Source organism: Oncorhynchus mykiss, chromosome 11 (assembly GCF_013265735.2).
Source record: "Oncorhynchus mykiss isolate Arlee chromosome 11, USDA_OmykA_1.1, whole genome shotgun sequence".
NCBI lineage: Eukaryota > Metazoa > Chordata > Actinopteri > Salmoniformes > Salmonidae > Oncorhynchus > Oncorhynchus mykiss.
In genome coordinates, this window is record NC_048575.1 from 58960104 (window position 1) to 58972517 (window position 12414).

Below are 12414 nucleotides of genomic sequence, written 5' to 3' on the forward strand. Positions count from 1 at the left end.
TTGACGTTTTCATTTTAGGTCATTGATTTGATTGATAAAGTTACTGATATTTGTTTCTATTATTAGACTACATTCTGATGATGTATTAATAACACAGCTACATCAGTTAACATGATCCATCTATAATACTAGTATTACGGTATTATACAAGTATTTCTAATACAATATCACAACATTATTATGGTAATTAGCTCAGTGATTGTAGACGATAAAGTAGACTCTAGCATTCCTCGGAGGAAACAGCTGTGTAGACTAACTGCTTTTTGGTCTACTTTGTGACAGAACCTTTTTGACAGTTTATCTAATTTAGTGTCAGGACCATATCATTTGGAATTAGAATACTTAACAAACTGAATAGGATCTCTATGGTCAGGACACTGTCAAACAATCCTCATTCTAAATAATAAATGGTCTGACACAGGGAAATTTGTGCCCTTTAAATCTGCAGGTACTTGGCTAAATCCTTTATTTGGTCAGCCCTGCGGGAGGCAGTCAGACCCGTAAAGAATGTCAAATGGCAAGGGGAGGGGGAGAGTTTCATGCAGTGACTTATTTCAGTACCCATGGCAACTAAGAGTATGTGAGCGGAGCAGAGAAAGGAGCGGAACGTGCCCAATTTGATTGAAGCGTTGATCGAGAGTCCCAAAGGCTGGAGTCTCGGCCTTCTCGCCCGCTCCAATTTCGCTCCAGTTGCGCTCACTTCACGAGCTCAGGGCATGCCCGCCCCAGCATGCATTTGTAGTCTACTTGTGTGCTGCTATAGCCCATTGCTCTAGCTATTGTCATGGAGTTCGCTAAATATTTCCATAAAGAAATTGCTAAAACACACAGGTGCTAAATCAAGGTGACTAACAAAGATGAGGACCAAGAGCAAGAGAGGGAGTGCCGTGATGTAGTGCCCAGAACTAAAGAATCATTGTGGAATCTGAAAAGACACATATCCCAAAGGCATGATGGTGTACTTACTCCGTGCACATGCTAAAATAAATTAACTAGGCGGGTAGATCACTAAGTGTGTCATTGTAGCAAAGTATTTATAAACTAAAAATCTAATATCTTAAACGTTTCGTTCATTTTCGTTCTATTATCTATACAATAGGCCATAATTGATTTGGCCCAATAGGCCACGTTCAAGGAGCTTTCCGTTTTGATTGGGTTACTTTGCCTAAAAACCTTTAGGCCTATACATATTTTGTTTTTAAAATGCATCTCTGCCAAGAGTGGCCAAAAGGGTGTCCCAGTGGCTCTTGTTTCTAAGTGGATTCAAAAACACTAATAAGTCATTATTCGTTTAATTTGCATTTAATTATAAGTAAGTCACCGCCTATTAGGCGCAATTTATAGACTATAATGATTTAATAAAACAAAATGTTGTTTAAATGCTGTACGCTTTATGTCCCCACCAGCCTATTGTGTCGCACTCACAAATGCTTCACAATTTATTTATTTGTAGGCTATAGCCTTGAAATAATATAGCCTAAATCATTTTCTCCTGACCAATTTACTGTTTATATGCTGTTTAATATGACATATAGGGTACTAGGAGGTAACTAGCCGCCTGGGGTAACTGCCTCCCCTCGTAATTCTCATTAAGACCACAAGATGTCACCAAATTATTTGCCCAACACTTTCCCTGGCTGCTCTTGCAACAACAAAATTCCTCTGCGTGATCACAACTTTTGGAGATATTTTTAAATTATTTTATGATAAATGAATACGTTTTTTTTTTACATTTTGAAAAAGTTTTAGATATATTCCAATGAAGTTAGAGCTATATATTTGTTTTAAATATATAAGTAGGAAAGCCTTAAGATAAATAATCCACTTGTTTTGAGCAAAAAATGTAGAAACGTTTTGAGTAAAGTATAACACATATTTGTACATCGCGCTCTTGACCTTATTTTAGCACCCAAAAAACGTAATACTTCCAGGTCAACTGTAATATGAATACCATTGTAAAGCACAATTTCTCCCCTTTACAGCAAAAACATGATGGGACCTTTATGCTGCCCATCTCTGCGTGATTAAAGAAGGCAATGAGCTCTGTCCGGTGGGGAAGCGAAACCTACTGCGTGATAGGGAAAGGGGGAGATAAACTGTGTGGGAAATGGCTTTTTTCACCCGATCTGTCCAATTTACCACCTCTAAAATGTAAATAAAACACTATGAAGAGTTTATTTATTTACCTATTTGAAGGTTTGTGTCGAATTTGAATCGCGTTTGTAGGGTGGCGCTAAAGTTACCTTCATAGGTTGCGGCTTTGAGAGTCATGATGGCTTGAAGTGATGACGCAAAAAATGAATGCATTCAGTTGTACAATTGACTAGGTATCCCCCCTGTCCCTGTCCCTTTCTTGTTTTTAATCTGCCAGAGAAGCACTACACCTGGTGGAGAGATGCTGTACGACATAGAATGAATTGCATTATGCTTGCTGTACATTACGTCATGACACGTCACAATTTAACGTACAGCGTCAGAGGGGTCCGTTTTTTCAACTTTTCTCTAATATTTTTGGGCCATTACCATGTCAATCAACGCTTGAGTAGAAACGTAGTTCACACCCCAGATTTTGATGCCAACACAGCTGGGGTAACTAGCCCCCAGGGGTAACTGGCCCCTGGGGACTAGTTACCCCTTCATGGTTATGAATGTGTTTCTCCATGACATTTAGACAATGACTAGCCTGGTTAGTGCTAGTTTATGCTAACTTGCTAGCTAGCAACTTCACTAGCAGTAAATGCTAGCCATCTAGCTAGTTAGCATAAGCTGATAGGAGGGCTAGCTAGCAACATTACTACCAGATCGTCTGAGGTAAAATACATTAAAAAAGATAACGTAACTTAATTGCAGTTGTAAATGTTTCCACTAGTGCCTGATAGCTTTACAGTTAATGCTACTTTTTTAGCCTTTTAGCTATTTCACACAGCATTTTATGTCATATAGCTAGATGGCTAGCTACATTTTTAAGAGACAGCTTTTCAGTTGGCATCTCTCCCGCTGTTTTTAGTCACAGGTGGGGGCTGGATTAGGAGTGAGTAGTGCAGAAGGGGGGCACATGAGTTGTGCTCCAATTTTACTGAGTTATGAGTTATTGTTGTTAAATGTTATATTCCAATGTTATTTCATGTTATTAGTTATATTCCATTATTTTATTAATTAAAAACAACTATTGAAAACCTTTTGCTCCTGAATGTCATTTTAAAGTGCTGGGATTTAAAATCTTGCATTATTCAAATCATATTTGGTACAATTGTACATAATGGATTGTATGGAAAAAGAACAACAAAGAGAGAACAAGGTAAATTAATGTGCAGGTGAGATAAAAAGAGGGACTTTACATTAAATCTCCTCATAGTACAGATATTAATAGTAACATGTGCGACACCATTTCCCCCCATATTTTATTAAAATAATTAAAATAAGACAACTAGGCTTAGCTTAGTATTACTTACTAAAGCATTTCTAAATAAAACAGATTAATTTGATTTTAACACACTTGTGTGAAACCCTACAGTATGCCATAATCTTCTACGGGGTAACTGGCACCCCCGTGTGTGTTACCTCGGTACTTAAAAAAAAAGCCCCTTTTCTAAAAACAACATTTCATGAAATAACAAAAAAAGTGTCAACTGTAGCCATTTATTTCCCTTTATAGTTTGTTTGCCTACGGATGATATTCATCCACATACCATGTGTCAGCAATTAGACATTGTTCTTAGGGGGTGGCTAGTTACCCCGTAGTACCCTAGCCTATTTGAAATTATGTTTGCTTCTTACATTCACTTTTTTCATGTTAATTAAAATCATTTTCATTCAAATCCGTATGGTTTGGTTTGAGTACTTAAAAACCAATTGGTTGGTCTAGGTAGTCACAAAAATTGATGGGTGTCGGTTAATGAATGGAGCGAATTTGGAGTAGCAGTTTTTTTCCTGTGATTGCGGAGTGATTTTAGTGGAGCAGCAGGAAAAGACATGGAGCGCCGCACCTAACCACTAAACTCTGCTCATATGCTCTGATGGCAACATAGGCTTTTGGTTCCAACATTTTAGCATTGTTGCTGAGGTTTTTCATTTTGCAATGGCAGTCATGCCAGTGTTGGGCTCTTAGTGTTGGGCTCTATGTTGTCATAAGATGGTGTTATTGTCGCATGCTGTGGTTGAGAGCGAGATTGGTTCACTGAAACTGTGTTTGTTCTAATTTTAGGAAAGGACAACCACAGGAGATTGGTGGCACATTAATTGGGGAAGACGGGCTCGTGGTAACAGCTGGAGCGGAAAAGGTGGAATGATCTCAAATACATCAATCACATGGTTTCCATCGGTTTAATGCCATTCCATCTGCTCCGTTCTAGCAATTATTATGAGCAGGCCTCCCCTCAACAGCCTCCACTGAGGTCAACACATTATAATTTCATCACAAGATCCTTGTTAACTGCAGACACTATTTCAAGCAAACAAGTACTATGTGGAACTGACCCAGACCCATTCCCATCCACAACAATCAGTGGGGGAATTTCACTAACATTTGAAGTTTTACAGAAGTTTTACACTGTCATTCAGGAGGTCATACAGTAGGTCCAAAATGGGCTACAGGAACCCTGGGATGTTGCTTAGGTAACTTTGGTGCTGTCAATCACAGTTTCAGAATGAGCCAGCTACCCAAGGAGGATGTTTGTCAGGTACATACAATCATATGAGATTTGTCACGGTTGGGGGTCGACACTCCGGTGGTTGGTCACTTGAGGGTCTTGAGTTTTGTTTACCTGGTTTGTCAGGTAACGGGGGTATAGCCGAACCTACCCCAGTTTCTTTTGATCCGATTCCTTGTCTGCTCGTTGTCCGGTTTAGGTGTGAGACTTGGATAAGCAATAAGAACTGTTTCCAGGTATAAGTACTCAAGTTGCCTCTAGATTCTCTACCTTTGGTAACGTATATATATAGCTGGTCTGGTTCGACCAGGGCGTCCCTCTCCTTCCTCTGTAGGAGACTATAATAAATGAACCCCTTTGTAATAACTGTACTCAACAAGTCTTAGTTATAGTTTAGCATATCGCTTAACAATTAAGAGTCAAAATGCACATTTATTTGTATTCAATCATCAAGCATCAACACAGCAATTCACATACACTTTTTATCCCGTAACAATAAATTCCTAACTTAAAACCTTTTGTGACTAGGGGGCAGTATTTTAATTTTTGGAAAAATAACGTTCCCGTAGTAAACAGGATATGTTGTCAGGACAAGATGCTAGAATATGCATATAATTGACAGTTTAGGATAGAAAACACTCTAAAGTTTCCAAAACTGTAAAAATATTGTCTGTGAGTATAACAGAACTGATGTTGCAGGCGAAAGCCTTAGAAAAATCCAATCCGGAAGTGCCTCATGTTTTGAAAGCGCTGCATTCCAATGTGTCCCTATTGGCTATCAGCCAGATTACTCTTTCTCTGTATTCCCGAAGGTGTCTACAGCATTGTGACGCAGTTTTACGCATTTATGTTGAAGAATACCCGTAAGCGGCTACATTGCGCAAGTGGTCACCTGATGGCTCCCAGAGTGACTCTCGCGTAAAATACAGAGGTAGCCATTATTCCAATCGGTCCTACTGATAAACTAATTGTCCCGGTGGATATATTATCGAATAGATATTTGAAGAACACCTTGAGGATTGATTATAAACAACGTTTGCCATGTTTCTGTCGATATTATGGAGCTAATTTGGAATATTTTTCTGAGTTTTCAGTGACTGCAATTTCCGGGCGATTTCTCCGCCAAACGTGAAGAACAAAGGAGCTATTTTGCCTACAAAAATAATATTTTTGGAAAAAAGGAACATTTGCTATCTAACTGGGAGTCTCGTGAGTGAAAACATCCGAAGCTCATCAAAGGTAAACGATTTAATTTGATTGCTTTTCTGATTTCCGTGACCAAGTTACCTGCTGCTAGCTGGACAAAATGCTATGCTAGGCTATCGATAAACTTACACAAATGCTTGTCTAGCTTTGGTGATTAACAAAAGACTAAGCTGTGCCTCAATATATTTCATTTGGGATTTTCATGAATGCAAATATTTTCTAGGAATATTTATGTCCGTTGCGTTATGCTAATTAGTGTCAGTCGATGATTACGCTCCCGCATGCGGGATGGGGAGTCACTAACCCTATATCAGTTTATAACGTGTCTACGTGCAAGTATATTTACCAGGTCGGTAGAGTAGAGCGTATAAACCGGCTTGGTCAGAGGTCTTTCTGAATTTAGGTATCAACTATGTCCCTTTGTAGGAACCCTATCGCTTATACTATAGTGAGTTGTATTACCAACAATTCCCGAATCCAAAATTCTTGAACTGAGATTGAAACAATACTTGTTCAGTACTGGCTATTCCGCTCAGTGGAGACCGTGTCAGGGTCTACTTTGTGAAGAGCTCGAGCTTTCAGTAACCAGAGGTATTATAATCACAGGTTTACCAAGTAGATTTTAGTTCAGAATTGGTTCAGTAATAACCGATCTCACTTACACAGTCCCAATAGGTGCTCTAAGAGAATTGGCTAGGTTGCAGTGCAGTAGCTCTGTCTGTAGATTTGATTACACTTTGCTTCTGACTCTCAGCCCCTTATATACAATTGCATTTTACTCTTTAACATTTTCAATATGTGATTGAGACACACAATTGTATCTAAGGCAAGCCACATTTTGTCCATGTGGTTTAGGACATACAAGTTATTTTATCATAAACCAAGTTCCGACATGAGCTCTACCCATTGTTTGTCAAATACCACAACCTCCTCTGTAGGTTGTTTCCCTTGCCTTATTTGGTCTTCCTGTCTAGAAGATTCTTCCGCCAATTTTAACTCTTTTGCTACAGATTAAAGGCATGATATGATATGAGAAGAGAAGAGAGGATATGGATAGGGCTATCCATTGTGGGTTTATATACTGAACAAAAATATGAATGCAACATGTAAAGTGTTGGTCCAATGTTTCAAGAGGTGAAATAAAAGATTCCAGAAATTTGCCATTTGCACAAAAATCATATTCCTCTCAAATTGTGAGCACAAATTTGTTTACATCCCTGTTAGTGAGCATTTCCCCTATGCCAAGATAATCCATCCACCTGACAGGTGTGGTATATGAAGAAGCTGATTAAACAGCATGATCATTACACAGGTGCACCTTGTGCTGGGGACAATAAAAGGCCACTCTAAAATGTGCCAGAGAATTGAATGTTAATTTCTCTACCAACATTGTTTTAGAGAATTTAGCAGTATGTCCAACCAGCCTCACAACCGCAGACCACATGTATGCCGTTGTGTGGGCAAGCGTTTTTTCTGATGTCAACATTGTGAACAGAGTTCCCCATGGTAGAGGTGGGGTTATGGCATGGGCAGATATAAGCTATGGACAATGAACACAATTGCATTTTATCGATGGCAATTTAAATGCACAGAAATACCATAATGAGATCCTGAGGCCCATTGTGAGGCCCATGTTTTTTTAAGGTATCAGTGACCAACAGATGCATATCTGTATTCCAGCCATGTGAAATCCAAATATTAGGGCCTAATTTATTTATTTCAATTGACTGGTTTCATATATGAACCATAACTGAGTAAAATCTTTGAAATTGTTACATGTTGCATTTATATTTTTGTTCAGTACAGCTCATTAAGAGTGATAATTTCATTAATGGTGATGCTGATGTTAGGATTCTGTTTTATAAAGGTTTATCTTAAACCTAGAGTTTATTTTGTGTCATTTTAGCTCAGTGCTTAATAGCTATTTGTCAGAGGAAATACACAGTGCTCATACATACAGATAGTGGGTAAACCTTTTAATGAATGTAACTAGGATACTGCCTCTGGTAGCCTAACTGAGAAACCCTTAGAAACACAAGTAGTGGACCATTGATAAATAATAGGCCACATCAGACAGTAAAAACCTAGGATGACTCCTGAAGTAACAATATAACGTTTAAATGTGGAGGGGCGCGCTCCCCTGGAGTCGGTAAGGGATGCAGGTGTATTGGGCGCCTATAGCTTACGGCCCATGTACACAGGGGGCGGCACCGCACGATGAAACACTGCTTCCCATTAGGTAGGTAGCCTATACAGGCGCCTGTGCGGGTATAGCATAGCTAGGGCACCCATGGCACGGATAGGACTGATTGTAATAAATGGTCAATAAGAAGTATTGAGGCACATTTATTCTACTGTTAATGTTCATGAAAGATTGGAAAACCGCGCAAAGATGCACGTTCCACCTCGCCAAATTGCGCGACATTGAGCAACCTTCACAGTTCCATTTCTGTAAACGGCCAGTCCACAAATCTAACCACTGTGCGGCGGTAAAGCTCCAATATATATAGTCTACTGTAGGCTGTCTGCTCGCTGACACTGACAGTGAGATCGAGGCGTAACTACTCATCATCAAAAGAACGTTGTGTATTCATAGAGTGGACGTTCACGTACAGAACCGACCGAATGAGTGTTCACAATTTGAAGGGCATAGGCTACCAAACAGTCCAAGCCACGTCGGTTTAATCGAAGCAGCATTTGCATTCGCCGTGAAAAGGTTGTTTTATCATTCAGAAGCTAACAAGCGCAACGGGTGAATATGAATGTTTGTTTATGAAATGTATTTTCCTCCGGTGAGCCTGAAAGCTCGAAGCACCTCACTTGGCAGCGTACCTGTCCTCCACTCTGACATCGCCAGTGTGGAACGCGCTTGGATGCCGATAGTTATATTTGAAGAACAGGCAGGTCTGACATTATAAAAGTATCGTAACAGGGAAAAGCTATTTAAACCTCACCCTCTGACAAGCCTTAAACACAATAATAGCCCAGAACTATTCATCCTCGGGAGAGGTAGGCGCCGAACAAGCATCAGACTATACTCAACTAACCAAGTCTTCATTCGGCGTCTGACAACATTTCATCTCTAATCTTTACTGAACAGGTGATGTAGTTATGTAATAACATATTAACTACTGTACTTATTGTAAAGACATGTCGTTGCATGACGCTGCCAATGTAGGCGACCTGAGCGCAACACTGAATCGAATCCTGATCATAATTTCTGATGATTTTATGTATATAATCTGGTGTCCTTTGATTGTCACAGAGTTATTACATTGAATAAACATGATCACAACAAGCAGTCAAAACAAAAGCTTGCCCACTCGGTGGTGACATGCAATCTGAACAAACCCTGTCAGTGTTCTTGTTTACATTATCAAATCAAATGTATTTATAAAGCCCTTCTTACATCAGCTGATTATCAGTTTGAGTTGTCTTACTCAGAAAAGCAGTGCAAAGCACCATGGGTTGTTGGTACAAATCATGTTATGCTAATATGAATTGTATGTATTATAGTGCTCCCATTGTATTTACCCATATGCCACTGTATGAAAGCATGGCATCCATCCATACTCTGCTTCTCTATCATGTTACAGTTTGCTCTGATTGAGTTACAGTTTCAGGAAGGGAAGAGAGAGGTTGGGGTTCAGATATAGGAATATAACCACTGAACACATGTGGGTAGATGAGAAGTCAGTAAGTAGTTTGCAGGGTGATTGTATCATAATGAAAACCTCCTAGGGCATTGTTATGTGGGGTGGAAAACGAATTTGTGCAACTAGACTGGTGTTCCACCATGCATCAGTGTTTGTACACATTTGTACTAATTAACATGGCGTAACTCTTTTGATTGAAATAGGCACTAAACCCATATTCTGGTCATTATTTACGATCATGTTGTCACACACATTGAAGACACACAGATGCCCTCTCTCTATCATTATCTCTTTAACACACACACACACACACACATGCTCTGAGATAAGATCTGAGACTGAGACACCAAATTAAACCAACCTTTTTTCTCTCAGAATGGCCTTGAAATAGGAGCAGAATTAGGCCACACAAGCGACTGGCTTCATTCAGTCATTGGTTGATTGGATTCCTGAATAAATCCATTTACACATTTACATCTCTTCAGTCAGTCACTTAATTTAAAACATTAGTACCAATGGATGTTGTATACACAAGGTAACTTGCCAAGATATCTGTGATATGCTAAAGCACATAAGACTGAAGATATGATCTCGTCTCAGAATGGCTTTTTTTCATTCAGTTTGGTCTATTTGGTCATTTCAACTATACTACTACTATAACTATATTTCAACTATACTTGCTGTAGATTTTAGTTGGACATTTTTCCTCTCTGGCAGAAAAACACATTGCAAAGCCTGGTTATTGCAATTCTATTAGTTTGGCCTATGCCCTCTGGCATGATAAACTGGTGAACTCACAGAAATGTTTCACATTAGATGGATACAAAAATAAGTATTGACCACAGATTGATGTGGTTTCCTGCAGACATAATGTTAGTTTTGATGCTAAAAAATGGATAAATTCACTATATTTTGAAGTGATAATAATCCATGTATATGTCATTGTGTTGTTATAAGAGCATCTTTTTTATATATATATATATATACACTGCTCAAAAAAATAAACACTTAAACAACACAATGTAACTCCAAGTCAATCACACTTCTGTGAAATCAAACTGTCCACTTAGGAAGCAACACTGATTGACAATAAATTTCACATGCTGTTGTGAAAATGGAATAGACAACAGGTGGAAATGATAGGCAATTAGCAAGACACCCCCAATAAAGGAGTGGTTCTGCAGGTGGTGACCACAGACCACTTCTCAATTCCTATGCTTCCTGGCTGATGTTTTGGCCACTTTTGAATGCTGGCGGTGCTTTCACTCTAGTGGTAGCATGAGACGGAGTCTACAACCCACACAAGTGGCTCAGGTAGTGCAGCTCATCCAGGATGGCACATCAATGCGAGCTGTGGCAAGGTTTGCTGTGTCTGTCAGCGTAGTGTCCAGAGCATGGAGGCGCTACCAGGAGACAGGCCAGTACATCAGGAGATGTGGAGGAGGCCGTAGGAGGGCAACAACCCAGCAGCAGGACCGCTACCTCCGCCTTTGTGCAAGTAGGAGCAGGAGGAGCACTGCCAGAGCCCTGCAAAATGACCTCCAGCAGGCCACAAATGTGCATGTGTCTGCTCAAACAGTCAGAAACAGACTCCATGAGGGTGGTATGAGAGCCCGACGTCCACAGGTGGGGGTTGTGCTTACAGCCCAACACCGTGCAGAACGTTTGGCATTTGCCAGAGAACACCAAGATTGGCAAATTGGCGCCCTGTGCTCTTCACAGATGAAAGCAGGTTCACACTGAGCACATGTGACAGACGTGACAGTCTGGAGACGCCGTGGAGAACGTTCTGCTGCCTGCAACATCCTCCAGCATGACCGGTTTGGCGGTGGGTCAGTCATGGTGTGGGGTGGCATTTCTTTGGGGGGCCGCACAGCCCTCCATGTGCTCGCCAGAGGTAGCCTGACTGCCATTAGCTACCCAGATGAGATCCTCAGACCCCTTGTGAGAACATATGCTGGTGCGGTTGGCCCTGGGTTCCTCCTAATGCAAGACAATGCTAGACCTCATGTGGCTGGAGTGTGTCTGCAGTTCCTGCAAGAGGAAGGCATTGATGCTATGGACTGGCCCGCCCGTTCCCCAGACCTGAATCCAATTGAGCACATCTGGGACATCATGTCTCGCTCCATCCACCAACGCCACGATATCTGTTGCACCACAGACTGTCCAGGAGTTGCGGATGCTTTAGTCCATGTTTGGGAGGAGATCCCTCAGGAGACCATCCGCCACCTCATCAGGAGCATGCCCAGGCGTTGTAGGGAGGTCATACAAATCAAATCAAATCAAATGTAGTTATATAGCCCTTCGTACATCAGCTGATATCTCAAAGTGCTGTACAGTAACCCGGCCTAAAACCCCAAACAGCAAGCAATGCCGGTGTAGAAGCACGGTGGCTAGGAACAACTCCCTAGAAAGGCCAAAACCTAGGAAGAAACCTAGAGAGGAACCAGGCTATGTGGAGTGGCCAGTCCTCTTCTGGCTGTGCCGGGTGGAGCTTATAACAGAACATGGCCAAGATGTTCAAATGTTCATAAATGACCAGCATGGTCAAATAATAATAATCACACGCAGAACAGTTGAAACTGGAGCAGCAGCACGGCCAGGTGGACTGGGGACAGCAAGGAGTCATCATGTCAGGTAGTCCTGAGGCATGGTCCTAGGGCTCAGGTCCTCCGAGAGAGAGAAAGAAAGAGAGAAAGAGAGAATTAGAGAGAGCATACTTAAATTCACACAGGACACCGGATAGGACAGAAGTACTCCAGATATAACAAACTGACCCTAGCCCCCCGACACATAAACTACTGCAGCATAAATACTGGAGGCTGAGACAGGAAGGGTCAGGAGACACTGTGGCCCCATCCGATGACACCCCCGGACAGGGCCAAACAGGAAGGATATAACCC

At 40.9% G+C, this 12414-nt stretch overlaps 1 protein-coding gene across 2 annotated transcripts in view; it reads left to right on the forward strand.

Moving 5' to 3' along the window:
* The window catches only part of LOC110536079 (inositol polyphosphate 5-phosphatase K), a 45476-nt gene that overhangs the window by 3197 nt on the left and 29865 nt on the right, over positions 1-12414 (forward strand). Inside the window, exon 1 of one of the 2 annotated variants that reach the window (XM_021621619.2) lies at positions 8389-8955. The exons of the other annotated variant lie outside the window; for it this stretch is intronic. The gene's annotated coding sequence lies outside the window, so the exon portion shown is untranslated. Of the gene's footprint in view, positions 1-8388; positions 8956-12414 lie in introns of those variants that run through there. 2 annotated transcript variants of the gene reach the window in all.